Source organism: Zonotrichia leucophrys, chromosome 1 (assembly GCF_028769735.1).
Source record: "Zonotrichia leucophrys gambelii isolate GWCS_2022_RI chromosome 1, RI_Zleu_2.0, whole genome shotgun sequence".
Taxonomy (NCBI): Eukaryota; Metazoa; Chordata; class Aves; order Passeriformes; family Passerellidae; genus Zonotrichia; species Zonotrichia leucophrys.
The window spans coordinates 34,477,462-34,492,611 of NC_088169.1; positions in this window are offsets into that span (position 1 = coordinate 34,477,462).

Sequence of the window (15,150 nt, forward strand, 5' to 3'; positions counted from 1 at the left end):
GTGGGGAAGTGGAGTGACAGTAGCAAGTTCCATAGGTACAAACCCCCTCAGGGGTTGTGCTGCAATATACAATGATTTATTTGGCAGCTATTTGCATACAACAAATGCCTGTGAAAATTTCTCTGGGACTCTGGACAATTTCCATGATGGAGGAAGCCGACGAAGGCTGATGTGGAAGAGGAGCAGAGTTTCTTTCTCCACTGCATTGACAGCTCAAATCAGGAGCAGGGTGGAGTGAGGGACTAGCATGTTCTGCATGTGTTTTGTGCTCACATGTTGAGTCCTGTGCACATGGTGTGATAACCATCACAGCACATGGTGTTATAAATGAAACAGTGGTGTTCAGGTATCACAGGCTAACTTGTGGCCAGCCAGCACTGCCCCTGGGCTAAGTACAAGGCCTCATTGCTCCAGAATGAACATGTTTTTTTCTGGACGTTTGCCATTTTGCAAACTCCACCTATGAACTGTAATTTCTCTTTCAAAGTCTTGCACTTTTCCTGTAAGGCTTATCCCCTCACAGACTTTATTGCATGCATTTTTGTCAATGTTCCTGTGAAAAGAGTGCTCCTGTTCCTCTTTCGAAGAAGGAATATGAAGGTGCTGAAAAATGAGAGTCAAATTCATGAAGGGACCACCAAAATTTCCAAATGTGGCTTTGGTATCTTAATCTCACAAATTCTGCTCAACTACTGCTTTAAGTCTGCCACTGCACAAGTTTCTGACATTTGATTTTTTTGGGAACTTAAATTCTTCTCCTGGTCTTCCTCATAGGCACTTCATTTTTGACAGTCTTAGCAGCTCAGAGTCTGTTTCATGTTTTAATTCTCCTTGGATCCATAAATTGGGTGTTTCTCTTTGCTTGTGTGAAGGCCTCAATCCAATAGAGGTTCTCCAAACACCAACTTGATTGAGTTTTACGCAAGATAGAATTGCTGGATACCTCTCCATCCCCTCACCCTCATTCCCTCAGCCAGGTGATGAAACATTTGTCTTGGCTGTGTGAGAAATCTGATATCTGATCTGATTGATACCTAAAGAGACTCGCAGTCAAATCTCTGATGCAGGATGAAATAGCTTGAAGATTGGCTGAAACTGCATTCTTCTCTAGAGGGAGGAAAGAAAAACTGCCTGTGAAATCAGCTAAAAGGCAGTGAGCCCAGGGTTCCCAGATTTTGATGGCTCACGTTGTGAAAACTCTGATGTGGTTATGAAAGAAAGCTGCAATCCACACTCAGATTTTGAATGAAAATGTTTAGACAGCTACCCTGGGGAGAGCATTGAGTGTATTGGTACTACTGAGAAAGGAGCTTGAGTCACAGAGAGGAGAAGCATATCCATTTGGAGAGACCAGCACAGGTCCTAAAACCTGCAGATCTGCATTAGCATAGTGATGTTCTGGAGCTGTTCTGGTCTTCTTCACATGAGCGATATCATAATATGGAAAGAAATAAAGTACAAGATGATAAGTGAAATTGTACTAGGGAGACATTTAGTGCTATGACAAGAACATGTGGCTAGGGAGCAACAACAATGAAAGTCTGGTCCAAGAGTTTTTCAGCAACAAGCAAGATTGACCAAGTTTATCTTCTGCCTCTGGATATGTGAGGTCAAGCTAATGGTTTGATTAAGTCAATAAGACTTCAAAATGAGATAAAGCTAAACTGTTGTGGATAAATTGCCACAGACACTTCAAGAAACAGACTGTGGGCCAAATTCTATTCTGTGATGGACTTTCTGATTCTGTGTGCTTTGACTATTTTTCTGTTGGTGTGGCTTCTGTCACCTCTTGTATGACCTGTACTTTTTTTCTCCACTTCTTCATGCAAGTGGCCAGGTAGCTACCAATATATATGTTCTGATTTGAAGACTGAAAAGATAATCCACAGTAAAATAACATGTGTTTAATCAACTGTCCATTGGGGTATGGAAGAAAAATATTTTTTTCTTTTGAATGCCAAGATGTATAATTACCTGATGGACCAAAAAGATGAGTTTTAGTCTCTTGTGCAATTAAGAAAAAAAAAAAAGTCTGTCTAAATGTTTTGGAAACAGAAACTTGGTCTGATCTCATGAGTAGATACAATGCATTTTAGAACTAAGCATATAAGATATACGAAGAATATTTTAAAGGAGAAGCCTGAGTGTATTAGCAAGAGCTGGCATGAATCAGGAAGGCCTGCATGACACTATCTTCTGTAGTGATCAAAATGCTCCAGCTGTGGTTGAACTCCTTTTTCTCTGTGCCATAATTTCAACTCTTTTAAAAGAAAAACTGCATGTACTTGAATAAGTGATCAGCACATTCCTGTTAATAGAATCTTAAAGTGCTTTGCTGTGTTATAGTGGAAAGCAGCTTGCAACTTCTGCTACTGACTCTTCATTGATGGCCACAATACTCTACCAAGAACTTGGAGTCACAGTGCACTGGGGCAGGGGACTGTGAAAAACTGCACTGTGGAGACAGGAAAAGCAATGGCAGGGCCCAGTCACACTGCTGCTTGACCCCAGGGTTTCATCTGCTTGTGATTTGTATTTACTCACAATAGTACTGGAAAAAGTTTTTTGAAATCTCTCCAGATAGATGAAGTGATCTTATTTCTACTTTTTCCCCCTCATATTCTCCAAAAATAACTACCTGATATTCTTGATAGGAAAAACTGTTAAACACAATTTCTTTGTGTGTATATCTGTATTTTTCCCATTACAGACTGAATGGAGAGAGTTGAACACACTCAATTTTCATTTTCCTGTAAAACAAGTGTGTTCTCTTAGGAAGTTTAGTAGACCTTCATTAGGTACTGGTACAACATTTAAAGCTTTGGCTTCAGAATTTTTGCTACACAACACTGTTTTTCTATTTTTGCTATCTTTTCAGAAAACAGACATGAAGACTTTTATTAATGTGCAATTTGAAGGAGATTGTACAATTTAAGAAGATTTTTTTGATTTGTGGACTTCCTATCTCTATGTACATTAAACTGTATACTCCATTTTGAATAAGGGGGTGGTGTGCATTTTCTGCAATTTTTTGCTTCCAAGAAAGGAGATGAGCTACAGAAAAATGTTAGTTAATAAATGAGCAGAAACTGCTCATGAATGCTTTGTGCCTGAAAATTAGAACAGAATTTCTATAAAGTTTCTAGCTGTTACAGTGGTGAGGTTATGGAACAATCTTGCCATAGTATGGTAGGCCCAAAATCTAATATAGATACACATGTGTATGTTTATATGTTAAAAAAAGTAAAAATAGAACCTGATTCAACCTGATAAGCTTCTGAGGTATTTCATGAAAGGGTTTGTATGATTAGTCCTCATAAGAACAAGTAACTGCAAGTAACTGTACTCTCAATGTAGAAGTCCTTTCAGGTCTTACATTCTTAAAACCTGATTGCCTTTGGAACCCTACAACAGCTTTGTTTTTGATGAGTTCAGTTAACAGTTGTCCCTGGATAGGGAAGAGATTTGGAAACAGGGGAAAGATTGTATTTCAGATGCTGAAACACCTCTGGGACTGGCATTGGTTCAGACCTTGAACATCTTAAGATGGGTATTAATAGAGGGGTTACAGGTAGAAACCAATGTTCAAGAAAACTACTTGAAAGATGTTGAGGCAGGAGCAAACATGGGAGTCATGAAGACCCCTGGGAACTTGTAAGTATGCACTGCTGAGGGCTTAAGCACCAGCTGGCTGTCAACCAAAACAGAACAACCAAACATTTCATAGTAATGAAATGAGAGAAACTTTCACTTCTTTAGCTTGTTTAGAAGATGATGTTTTAAAATCAAGACTTTGTTGATGAGTCTGTTCAGGTAGAGGGTGGTGAATGGTTCTGTGGGGACACACTGCCCTGTGCTGCCACCGTGCTGCTGTGGCTTTCCACCCATACATTGAGGAAGATCACAAGCTGTGCTCTAGCACTTCTCCAGATGCCCAAGCCTCTCACTGCCCAATGCTGCACCATTTAAGCAGCTATGTACTGAAACTGTTATACTGTTTTCTAGTGGGAAGATAAATTAGGAGACCTGTAAGTTTGGCTGAGCGAAATCTTTGGGTGCACCTCACTGGGCAGATGCTGTGGATGGAGCTGCTGCCTCGTCACTTAAGGCTTCCTTCCTGGAGCTGTTTGCAAGAACCTGCTATGGCTGCCACTGTCCTTCTTGCATATAATCCTCAAAGCCATGTTTCATGGTAGAGTGTATCTACTTCTTGGCAATGATATAGTGGTATTAGCCACAAAATTAGTATCATTACTGTCTTTCTGCAGGTGGACCGGCATGGTGCAGATAAGGTTAGGGGGGTTGGTCACTCTTTCATTCTGATGGACTTGTTATGGCATGTTGTCACAATCTGCCACTCAGGGAGTATATGTAAACTTTTGTAAATCTTAGACACAACAAAATAGAACAAGCTCCAAGAGGGTTTCTCTGCATTTACAGTCAAAGTCAGATGCTCCTGTCTTTATTTTTCTTTCTGATATTGGTGGGTGGAACTTTTGTGAAAAATCTCATGCTATCTGTTTGAGTGCAGGGGGAGCACTGATACATTTTGATGTTTCCTTTGAAAGAAAAGCAGATCCTAGGAATAAATTGTATGCTTTGAAAATCTGATGCTAAAATGCAGAAGGAAAGCACATCAAAAAGGCATTTCATACTAAAATGAAAAGAGAGGTGGCTATGAGATGGTCAGTTTAGTGGCAGCCTAAGCAGTGCTATGCCAAAAATTGCAAAGGGCCTTGTGAGCTAGGGATGAGATGTGCTGTAGAAGAAAATAACCAGCAAGAGAGTGGATGGAGTAGAAGTCATGTAGGATTATATTATGAGGAGAATGTAGAAGTCCGTACGTTGTTTCCTGCCTAAGTGGATGCTGATAATGCCAACATCAATTGCCAAAGATTTTATGTTTAAGATACCCTGAGGTCTGCTTCAAATGAAGCAGGATGAGTTATTTCAGGAATTGCAGAACTCAAAACCACTAGAGAATATAGGTCAAGTGCCTGCAGAGAGCTACCTGCTCAGGTGGGTGCCATCAAATCCCCCTCCACCATCACAGCAACACATCAGCCAGGTGGGTCATGAAGCAATTTCCAGTGCTGCCTGCTATGCCCCTCTATTTCTGTATTACAAACCGTTTTGGCCACAATTTCTGTCACTTTAGAAGAATGGCAGACATTTTGAGAATCCCTCTTTCTAGGCTGCCTTGGCTACTTGAGTAGTTTTGGATTGTTTAAGGAGGGACGCTGTCCACTCCTATGCAGAATCATTAGTTACACCATGTGTTTATGATGTGTAGGGGATCTGTAAGGTTCTTGGGCTGTTGCAGACCATGTGTCATACTGTTATAATTGATTTAACCTCACCAAGAACAACTGAGAACACCTGTTTTTCTATGTGATTCTTTTTCTTCACATATGTCACAGCTATTCTCATTATTTACAGTGTATTTTTAGATTTCACATTTAATCACAGTGTAAAAGTGCAAAAGTCTATTTTCCACAAGAAAAAAAGTTTTTCATTATCTTGCATTTTTGTTGTTGTTTTTGTTTTTTTGTGTTTTTTTTTTAAATAATTGTATCATGTTTTTGACAGCTAAATAAATGGATTTTATTAAACAGGATTATGGGCTGAGATTATTTAGTATTCCTTTTTTATTATCTGGTGTAGCCTCTGCTGGGAGCTGTGAGTTTCTTTTCTTCATTTCCAACATTGATTCTTGCATTAGATGGTTTCATTGAATAATTAATATACTTCCTGTGATTGATGATTTGCATGGCCTGAATATTAGGTTATCAATCATGACCCACTTGTTCTAATGTAATCATATTGAAAACGTGTCAAAAGCTGTTTACCCAACAATGACAACAGGAGCTGTGATATTGAAGGTGCTTGATACACTACAACAGAAAATATCCTGGTTGAACATTCATAATGCAGAGATTATGAGTTTCTCAAATTGATGTAACAAAAGCCTGGAGCCCTTGGTGAGAGTTATCAGCTCCAATAAGAAAAGCTCTTTTTTCAGCTGGAAAATCATACTGATTTCTTTGCCTTTTATCAGCTGCTTAGTGACTTTTTGAGTCTACAGTGTAAAGTAATTATGTTCTGTGCTGCAGAGCATAAAGAAACTGAACAAAAAAATGGAAAGTGTTCTTTTTTTTAAAAAAATGAGCAACACTGCCTGTATCTGTTGTTACTGGAAGGAATGAGCATCGTTAAGGTCTTTCCACAGTTTGCTTTTAAAACACCCACTTTTTTGAAAAAGTGGGTTTTACTTCTCTGGGACTCATTAAAGCAGAGCATTATATTTTAATACTCAGCATATAATGCACATTTCTTGCAGTGTATTTCTTAGCTCATAGGTGCTTCTTTCTGCAGACTGTATTGGTTCCATTTCAATACCCTGTTGCTCTTTACCTCAGCCAACTACAATGGCAGGTTTAGTTGTTTATATTCATTTCATTCTTTCCTTTTTCCCGTGACATTTCATATTAACATGGGAATTATATGTGGTTCAACTTCACAAACTCATAGTAATGGAAATGTTTCCTATGACCAAAGTAGAATTTCTCATGTAAGACAAAGCTGCATGGGGTGGAGAAGTCTAAAGCACTGGGCTTTATGATTCTAAGCAGCAAAGGAAAGCCATTTCCTTCACCTCTGCCTGACTTCCACTCTGGACTGTAGCATACACAGATTTTTGCAGTCTCCTTTGTTCATGAAAAGTCATGCAGTGATGCTTTTCCTAACATTTGACAGTGCTTTACTCCTCATGTCACCTTTTGGCTTTGATGGAGTACTCAAAAGCTCTGCTCTTTCCAGCTCCCTGTTGCTCCTGCCGTTAGACAACTTAATTGGTGGATATAGACCAAAACCAGACTATTCATCAAGATTAGGAGTACTGCAGTTTTGTCCAAATGTGAGGACCGTACTAGTCCTGGCTAGCCTTCAAGGCATATAATCATGGAGTTCATACTGGTGTGGTCTCTGAATAGCTGGCATGGTTGGCAGTCCTAAAAAGGAAGACAATTGGAAAATTTAAAAGCTCAGGGGAAAAAAAGCCCTACAGTTTGACTCCCCTCCCTTTTTTTTTTTTTTTTTTCCCTTTAGTCAATATTTTACTTTGTTCCACCAAAAAAGAAAGTTTATAGGAGCTATGTAATCTCAGTGATACTACCGAGGAGGAGGGGTAATCTCCTGGGATGTCACCACAGTTGAAGGCCAAGTGTTTCAATTACTTAATATATGAAACTATTAGCCTTGTTGTGTCTCTCAATGATTAAAACAGAGAATAAGTATGTTCATTGTTACAGGATAAAGGGTTCCTAAAATAATTTGTAATAATAAAACCACAGAAATCTGGAACCAGAGAAAGTGTAGATGAAAAGGACCTAGTCATCTAATTTCTCTGCCAGTGTAGGATTTCAGTGCACATTTTTGGTATATTAGTTAAGAGGGTTACTTAGAAAATGATGCCCAAATCTGTTGGATTTGAATCCACAGTGATTCATAGTTTTTATGATTTCTTTTCTTGAATGTCTGTAATTAACTCAGAATGCTTCAAACACTAGTGCTTCTACAACCATGGGAAATAAAGCCAATTAATTAGATTGTAAGAAAAAATAAGATGTTTCTTGATTTCAGCAAACTATGTCTTCTGCTACTGCTTTTTATCACACTATATAGTTCCAGGATTTCCAGTGCAAGTCTGTTAGAAAAATTGTCTTCACTAATCTCTTGTTAGAAATGGACTTTAAAATGATGCAATTTTAAAGAAAGGGTACGTTCTGAGTTTCCTTTATTTGCCTGATGTTTCTAAAGCCTCTAAGGACCATTAGTTATCTCTGCTCCACATCTAAGAGAGTTTACAACTGCTTATTATTTTTAAAATAGAAGCAGGGACTGTCTTTTGTTGAAAGAAAGAACTCTATCTGGAGAGATACCTCCAGAAAGACTCCCTGTATCTTAGACTGACTTTGAAAGAGCTAGTGAAGGTGGCAATATAATTTCTCTCTCTCACTGGTGACTGATCTTTCAAGTATTTGTGTATTTGTTGTGCCACTGTATCTTCTCTTGATTGCATCATGTTAGGTTTTTGCTTGCTATGTATTACATATGAAGCAGGGCAGAAAAGCCCTGTACATAAAAGAGGGGCATGAAAACTACACTACACATCTTGTAGAACACTGAATTGTTTTATGAAGCTTTCCTGCAGGAAAAGCTGTTCTACTTTCTAAATCATCATTTCTACATTTTTTTAATTAACATTTTTTTGGTTATTGCCTCAAGACTAAAAGCCCACTAGTTTTCAGTTGTTTAGTTTCTCAGCCAGTAGTAAAATTTTCCTTGGAAAGAAGCAGCATTTTATGGAAACTGTCAGTAAACTGTTTTTCTATGGAAAATATTTGAGTAGCCTTCCTCTGTATACATAGCTATAAAAATATTAGGGCAATATGTGCTAAGTGGGCAGTACAAGTGTTTCAGCACAGAGCACCCATGTCTGCAATTTGCTGTCAAAAGCAAATTACTGTAGCAAGCCATTTAACATAATAGGACATAGCAAGTGTTGGGCCACATCTTCAAACAAACAAAAACCAGGCAATGACTAATTCACTGGAAGGAGCAGTATAGCCAAAATTTTCTTCTTCTGACCCACAGGAAAAAAAATCCACCGTCCTCCAGTGCAGCACTCATATGTACAGGATACAAATCTTTCTAAGTAACCAGAGACATATCTGACACTGTGCTTGGAAAAGATCAAAATAGGCATGGACTTCTGAGAGGAGATGTGAAACACATCTCTCTGAACATTCCTCAGTATACCACAATTATAAATAAGTACAAACAAAGTCTATTCCCTGCTGATTCTGAATGGAAAAGAGCTGGAGAGAAGAAGAAAAAAATGGCTGTATATGTTTTCTTTATAATTTTGGAATGCATTCAGGATTCACACCAGGAAGCAGAGAGAGGGGAGCAGCAGACACCATTCTCATATATTCAACTCATTCTTGAGTGCAAATTTGTCATCAGCATTGTCCACAGTGGTATCTTGACTCTGAGAACAGAATATTTCTCTGTCTACATTTATGAACAGTGAAGGACTAAATTGCAAGTGGACAGATGAAAGGTAGTTTAATAGGACAAGAGGCAATTTGACTCATTGTGGTTTGTGAAGTTGGCACTTCAGGTCTAAGCCAGCAGGAAGGTGCTCCTGCCTCCAGCCTCCTCAACTGCCTCTGCATTTCCACGATTTGTGGAGCCTGCAGCATCATTCTCCCTTAGTCTACCAGAAGACTGATCATGCCTGAGTTTGCTAATGCACGTGACAGACACTTTATGTTTGATGTCACTGATGCCAGCCTAAGGTGACAGAGTTGTCTTATTCTTGGCATGCTTGCAAATCCTGTTGCTGCCTGTGGATACTTCTCATAGCTGCTGTAAATGCTGTAATCACTACAGAGGGGATGACAGGATATTTCCATGTTGTTTTGTTAACTTCTCCTATGAACAACAGGAAATTAAGCTGGGTGTTGTGTGGTACTTGGCAATCTCTTTTCTGAGTTTTTTTTTGTTTTTTTTTTTAATATTATCATTCCCCCTTTCTACTTCCTTCCCTGCTAGATTTTCCATGGCAATATTGGGATGAATGTGTCTGTCAATTTCAAGCTGTGACTTTTTTTTCTGTTTTTGTAGAGCTGTCCCAAAGCATACCTGGGAGCTTGGAGTGTTAAAAAAGAAAAGGAAGCAGAGTGTAAGATCGCTGGCCTTGCCTGTAACATGAACACCTGCTGAAGTAAGAGGAGGCTCATTAGGTGACTCTGACTCCTGCTGCCTTTGCTATTTTTGGGCCAGCTGTCATGTGCACAGGGTGATCTGCCTGGCCTTGACGTTTGGTATAACATCTCAAGACCAACCCATTGTACATTTTCCCTCTCATGCCCTGCAACAGGAGGAAAAGCAGCCAACACCTTCGTTATGGGCCAGACGTCCAATTAAGCAAGCACGGGCTGGATGTGCCCAGGCAAGGGCTCTGGTGGGCAGAGGGGAGGAGGGTGTGCAGAGCCATTACCTCAGAGTGCCTTGCGAACCCTCCTCTTCACTTCTGCTGCATCCCTGGGAACTGCTAGGAAGAGCATCTGAGCTGCCTGCAGCTTTAACGGTATGGCACAGGGGAGCAGAGGTCTCCCAGGATTAATTAATGGGCATCCCGAGAACACATTCTCATTATAGCTATAGCACTAGGGTTTTTCCTCATTTTGCAGAACATCAAATGTATTAGATAGCGTGTGGGATGGAGGCAGGGAGGACTGGGGAAGGCAGAGGCTGCAGTCAGAGGGAAGCAATATGGACTAGGAGATTTAATCTGACCCTGTCAGAGGCTGTCACAGGACTTAATATTGCATTTATTTAAACTGGATTTTCTCTGATATAACGCATCTGACTTTGGGGGAATGATTCTTGGTTTTGAGGGGTGTGCAGATCCCTCGGGGGATGAAATGCCACTGATAATAAAGAGCTCGTGCTGACATCCTCCACGACGATTTTTATTTGTTTGTAGCTGCTCATTCTTTGTTAGAACACAGAAATGGCCAGGCACGTGTGTTTTGTTTCTTTCATGTGATTTTCCCCGCCAGTCAGCATGGCTTATGCTCAATTAATTCCATCAATATACGGTCCCCTCCAGCCTCATCTGCACTTGTGTAGCGTGACAGGCAGTTGTGAATATACCACTAACTGTGTCCAGACAATGGCGTGAGGAGGCTCCACGAGGGGTCTATTAACTCCACAGACAGACTGCGGCTTCGTCTTCAGCACAGTCCCTTTGCAGGAGGGGTTTCTTTTTTGGTGAAACATTTAGTGAAACGTGTTTCCTCCCTCCTGGTGAATTAGCTGCCACTTGGTTGCTGGTGAGCGGCAGCACTGCCGGCTGAACCGCGCCCGATGAAACACCGGGGTGGCTGGACGTGCTTCTCCGGGGCTCACAGCACACACAGAGCACAAGCTCCCTGCTTGGGAGAGCTCAGGAGTCCCCCCTGGGTGATCAAGTGGGGTAGGTGATCAACTCTGGCTGAGTGTTTTGGTAAAGAAGATGCTCTGACCATGTTCTGTCCCATCAATACAATTAAGCAGTGATGACTTTCTCTGAGAGAACACTGAAGTGCACAGCCATAATTTCATATTTTTCTTCATAAAAGGGCAACAAATTTACTGATATCTCAGGGCCATGTGATCCCCTCAGCAGTGAGGCAACCTGCTTGCAAGGGGACTTCAATGTTCTGAAGAACAGGGAGGAAAATTAGAACAATAGTTTTTGACTGAAAAAAATGATCTTTTTGCTCACTGGGTATTTCAGAGGCATGGAGCTGTACTAATTGGGGTACAGTGTAATGACTAATCCCATTAGAGGTGTTGTTTACAGATTACCTGCTCGTTTGAGGGACTAGAAAGAAAAGTAGGAATAAAAAAAAATCAAATAGGAGAGAGAATATTATTTTAGAACTGCTGTGACACGAGAATGTGAGAGATGTTAGTTATATTGAAACACTCTTTCAGCCGACAAGGTCACTTGTGGCAATAATCCGCTCATTAGAGGTGTAATCCATCACTCAAGTAATATCAATTTAGTGCCAGGGTTTTAATGCAGGTTGTACTAATCATTAGCGGCAGTTTGTCAACTGCATAATTCACCAGGGATTGTGGGTATGCATGATTTAGCAGGTGACCCTTGACCTCAGTGGAGTAAGAAGCCTGCCTTAGAGGCAAAATCAAGAGGGACAAAAAGCAGCGCTCACTCATGAACAATTATTATGCTTAACAGCATGACTGTCATTTTAGAGAGAAAGGGAAAAAACAGTATGTACTGAATAATGAAGGATTAAAATTCACCTGAGACTTGGCTCCAGCTACAATGCTGGAGTCACCACCCTCGCTTAGGGGGGCAGGAAGAAGACAACACTTTTTTTTTATTGTTTACTTAATGGCCCCTTAGCTAATATCTAAGAGCGAGAAGCCCTTCTGCCACGCAAAACATGAGGGGTGATCAGAGCAACAGACTCATTTATTCTTCTGCTGTGAAAATGTTGGTTTGCTCCCATCTCTATCCCAGGTGCCAAGCACTGGGATTGACCTGTGACTGTCATAGGTGAAAAGTATTAGTTAGGAAAGTCTGCATTAGTGTCAGACAGGTAGAGGATTTCCCCTCAGGCTGTCAATTCATTTGGAGGGAAGAGGAGAATAACCTGAAGTGAATTTCTGTGCCCACCTGAAATCTACTCAGAGAGTTAAATGCAGAGTTTGATTTACCAATCATTATAAATGTAGTATAGCATCATATTCTCTATTTCAACTATTGGAAAAATGCATTTCTTTTCACATCCCACTTGGGAAGTTATCAGTGTCTTGCCTTGCTGTATTGCTGCTCTGTTTTATAATAGCAATAATCCTCCTGAAATCTGGCAACTAGGACGAGCTAAGTGCCCTAAGCTTTACTGCAATTAAGGTACTTTTTTGCTTGCAATAATTCAGAATTGGCTCTGACTTAAAAACTGAAATTTAACAAGTGATTTAGCCTGTAATGTGCTCTAATTGCTTTTGGTATTTTGAAAGTGGGGGTTGGGTGGGAGAAAGAAGAAAGGGGTCAAACAACTCAGTAATTTAACAGAAAAAGTGACAAGTGATCTTGCATGTTAGGCTTTTTCCAACTGCAGTTTTAATATGTACAGCAGCTTCCTGGTTGTGGCTTTCTAATAATCTATCTGTACTTGACGTCTATGCTTACAATTAAAAATGATGCTTGGAAGGAGGAAAGGGGCTGAGCAAACCTCTTTGCTAGCCAAACATTTTGAAATGTCACTGGCACTGTCAACAACAAATTTACATCACAACCCTTGCCAGCTCTGAAGGAAGAGGCAAAGAATGTGGTGTCCCATCCTGAGGGAAGGAAACATCCAAGATTCATAGATGCCCTCAGTCAAAAAGAAACAACAAAAATCAGAGGCCCCACAAAAACTTGCAAAGTTTTAGTAATGAATTTTATACTTGGCATGGAAATTGGTACATGTTAGTCCCTTATCTTCTAATATAAACACATGGTGGTTGGTTTTGAATAGAAAGAGAAAAAGAGAGAGGTGGAGAATAGGTAGAGTGAAAGAGAAGAAGGAAGGAAGGCAGGCAGGGAAAGAAGAAAAGAAAAGAAAAGAAAAGAAAAGAAAAGAAAAGAAAAGAAAAGAAAAGAAAAGAAAAGAAAAGAAAAGAAAAGAAAAGAAAAGAAAAGAAAAGAAAAGAAAAGAAAAGAAAAGAAAAGAAAAGAAAAGAAAAGAAAAGAAATTATCCCCAGCCCTGATTCCACCATCGATCCAGTTGATGGGGTGTCAAGGGCCCTAGCAAAGTGTCAAGGGCCTTGTGGGGGTACCTTTTATAGATAAATTTACCCATACTGGGGCTAAGTTTCTTGCTTTTGATGCAAGTTATTATGCACAATTTTTTAGTTCTAGACCTTTCTAGAAGAGGGTTTGGAAGGCTTTGGTTGTCTTGCTTCCTCCTGACAGTACATGTCTGCCCCTTCATCTCATTCCTGCCCTTGTGCTGTACTGAATTGTTCTTACTTCCAGGAGCCAGAGCAAGGGTATTTGTGCCAGAAAGGTGCTGCCCTTCTCCAGCCAAAACTTAATTATTCTTGCCTGATGTACAGCATGCTCTTACCAGCAGTCTTTGGTTGGCTCTGTGGCTATCTGGCTGTTGGTTTTTGGGAAATACACATTAGCCCCTTATCTTCTGGGTTTCTTCAGGAAGGAAGGTAGGAGAAGGCAAGAGGGCACAGCCACCAGGCACCAAGAGCAGCCAGATGGCAAAAATATCAGTGGATAATAATACTGAGGATTAAAATTTGTGACTACTGTCTCTTTCAGAGGGACCTAGGGCACTGCTGGATCATTCCCATTTCCAGTGCAACATGGGCAAAGACAGGGAAAATAGGATTTTTCCTGCAGATCTGTAGGAATTGCCAGTACTTACAAAAAAAACCCCAAAAAACCAAAAAACCCACAACAAACAAACAAACAAACAAACAAACAAAAACAAACAAAACCCAAAAAAGTGAAAATTGTCCATTAAGAAGTATTGTCCATATTGTACAAATTGTCCATTAAGATGATAGAGACACCATCTAATTTGAGAGATCTCTTTCTCTGCAATACAGGATAGAGAGCTAGGGTCTTTCAGCAGAATTCAGTCAGCTTAAATCAATTCCTACTCTAAACTACCTCCCTCTCCTGTATGTCCATAGCCCTTGGTAGATGCACCAGAGAAAGGCTCTGGTTGTCATGGCCAGGGCAGTCTGGGTTCCCTTGGTGCCTTTTGCAGAGGCATGATGCTGAGGTGTGCTTTATTTGGCTGCTGTGTGCATTTCCTTGGCTGGGAAGTGTCTGAGGGAGCTCCTGTCAGTGCCATCAGTGGAGCCCTCAGTGTTCAGCTGCTCTAAGGGCTTGAGCTGAATTGCTAAATTTAGGTATTTGAGCTGAATCACATCCAAAGTGATGCTCCCCTTGCTGAAACAAGGGGAGAAGCAGGAAATGGAAGTTCAGCACTGGGTCAAGCCTTGATTGTAGCTCAGCCACACTTAGTGATTCCTGATGTCTCATGTATGTAGGTTATATGGGTTTGAGGTAGGAGCTGTCCCCTACCACAAAGGACACTGCATTTCCACAATCAAAAAATAATTAAAATTCTGTAAGAATATCACATAGCCAATAGTTCATATGTGAATAAAAGAAAGCTTTTAGGAAAATAGCAAATTTTGTTCCATCAGATATAAGATGCCAAAGTCCTTCCTCATACAGAGGAGGCAAGGAAGCCAGCCAACATTTGTCTAATGAGTTAGCATTCTCCTTTGTTGGAAGTCAAAAACATTCATGGCTTCAGGCAATACTCTTGCCCATGGACCTGAGAACAGTAAACCTCATGTCTCCTGTGGACTGACCAGAAAAGGAGCAGATATAAGCTGTGCTTCTATTTATGTGTATACATTTTGATCAAATCCTTCATATAACTGATGTTTCTGTAAGCAAGAGTTCTTTTTCTCTTTCTATTTTAGTCTTTTTAAGTTCAAAAGCTACTGTTAGTAGGAAATTTGGAAAGAAACCCAAATAAAGCATT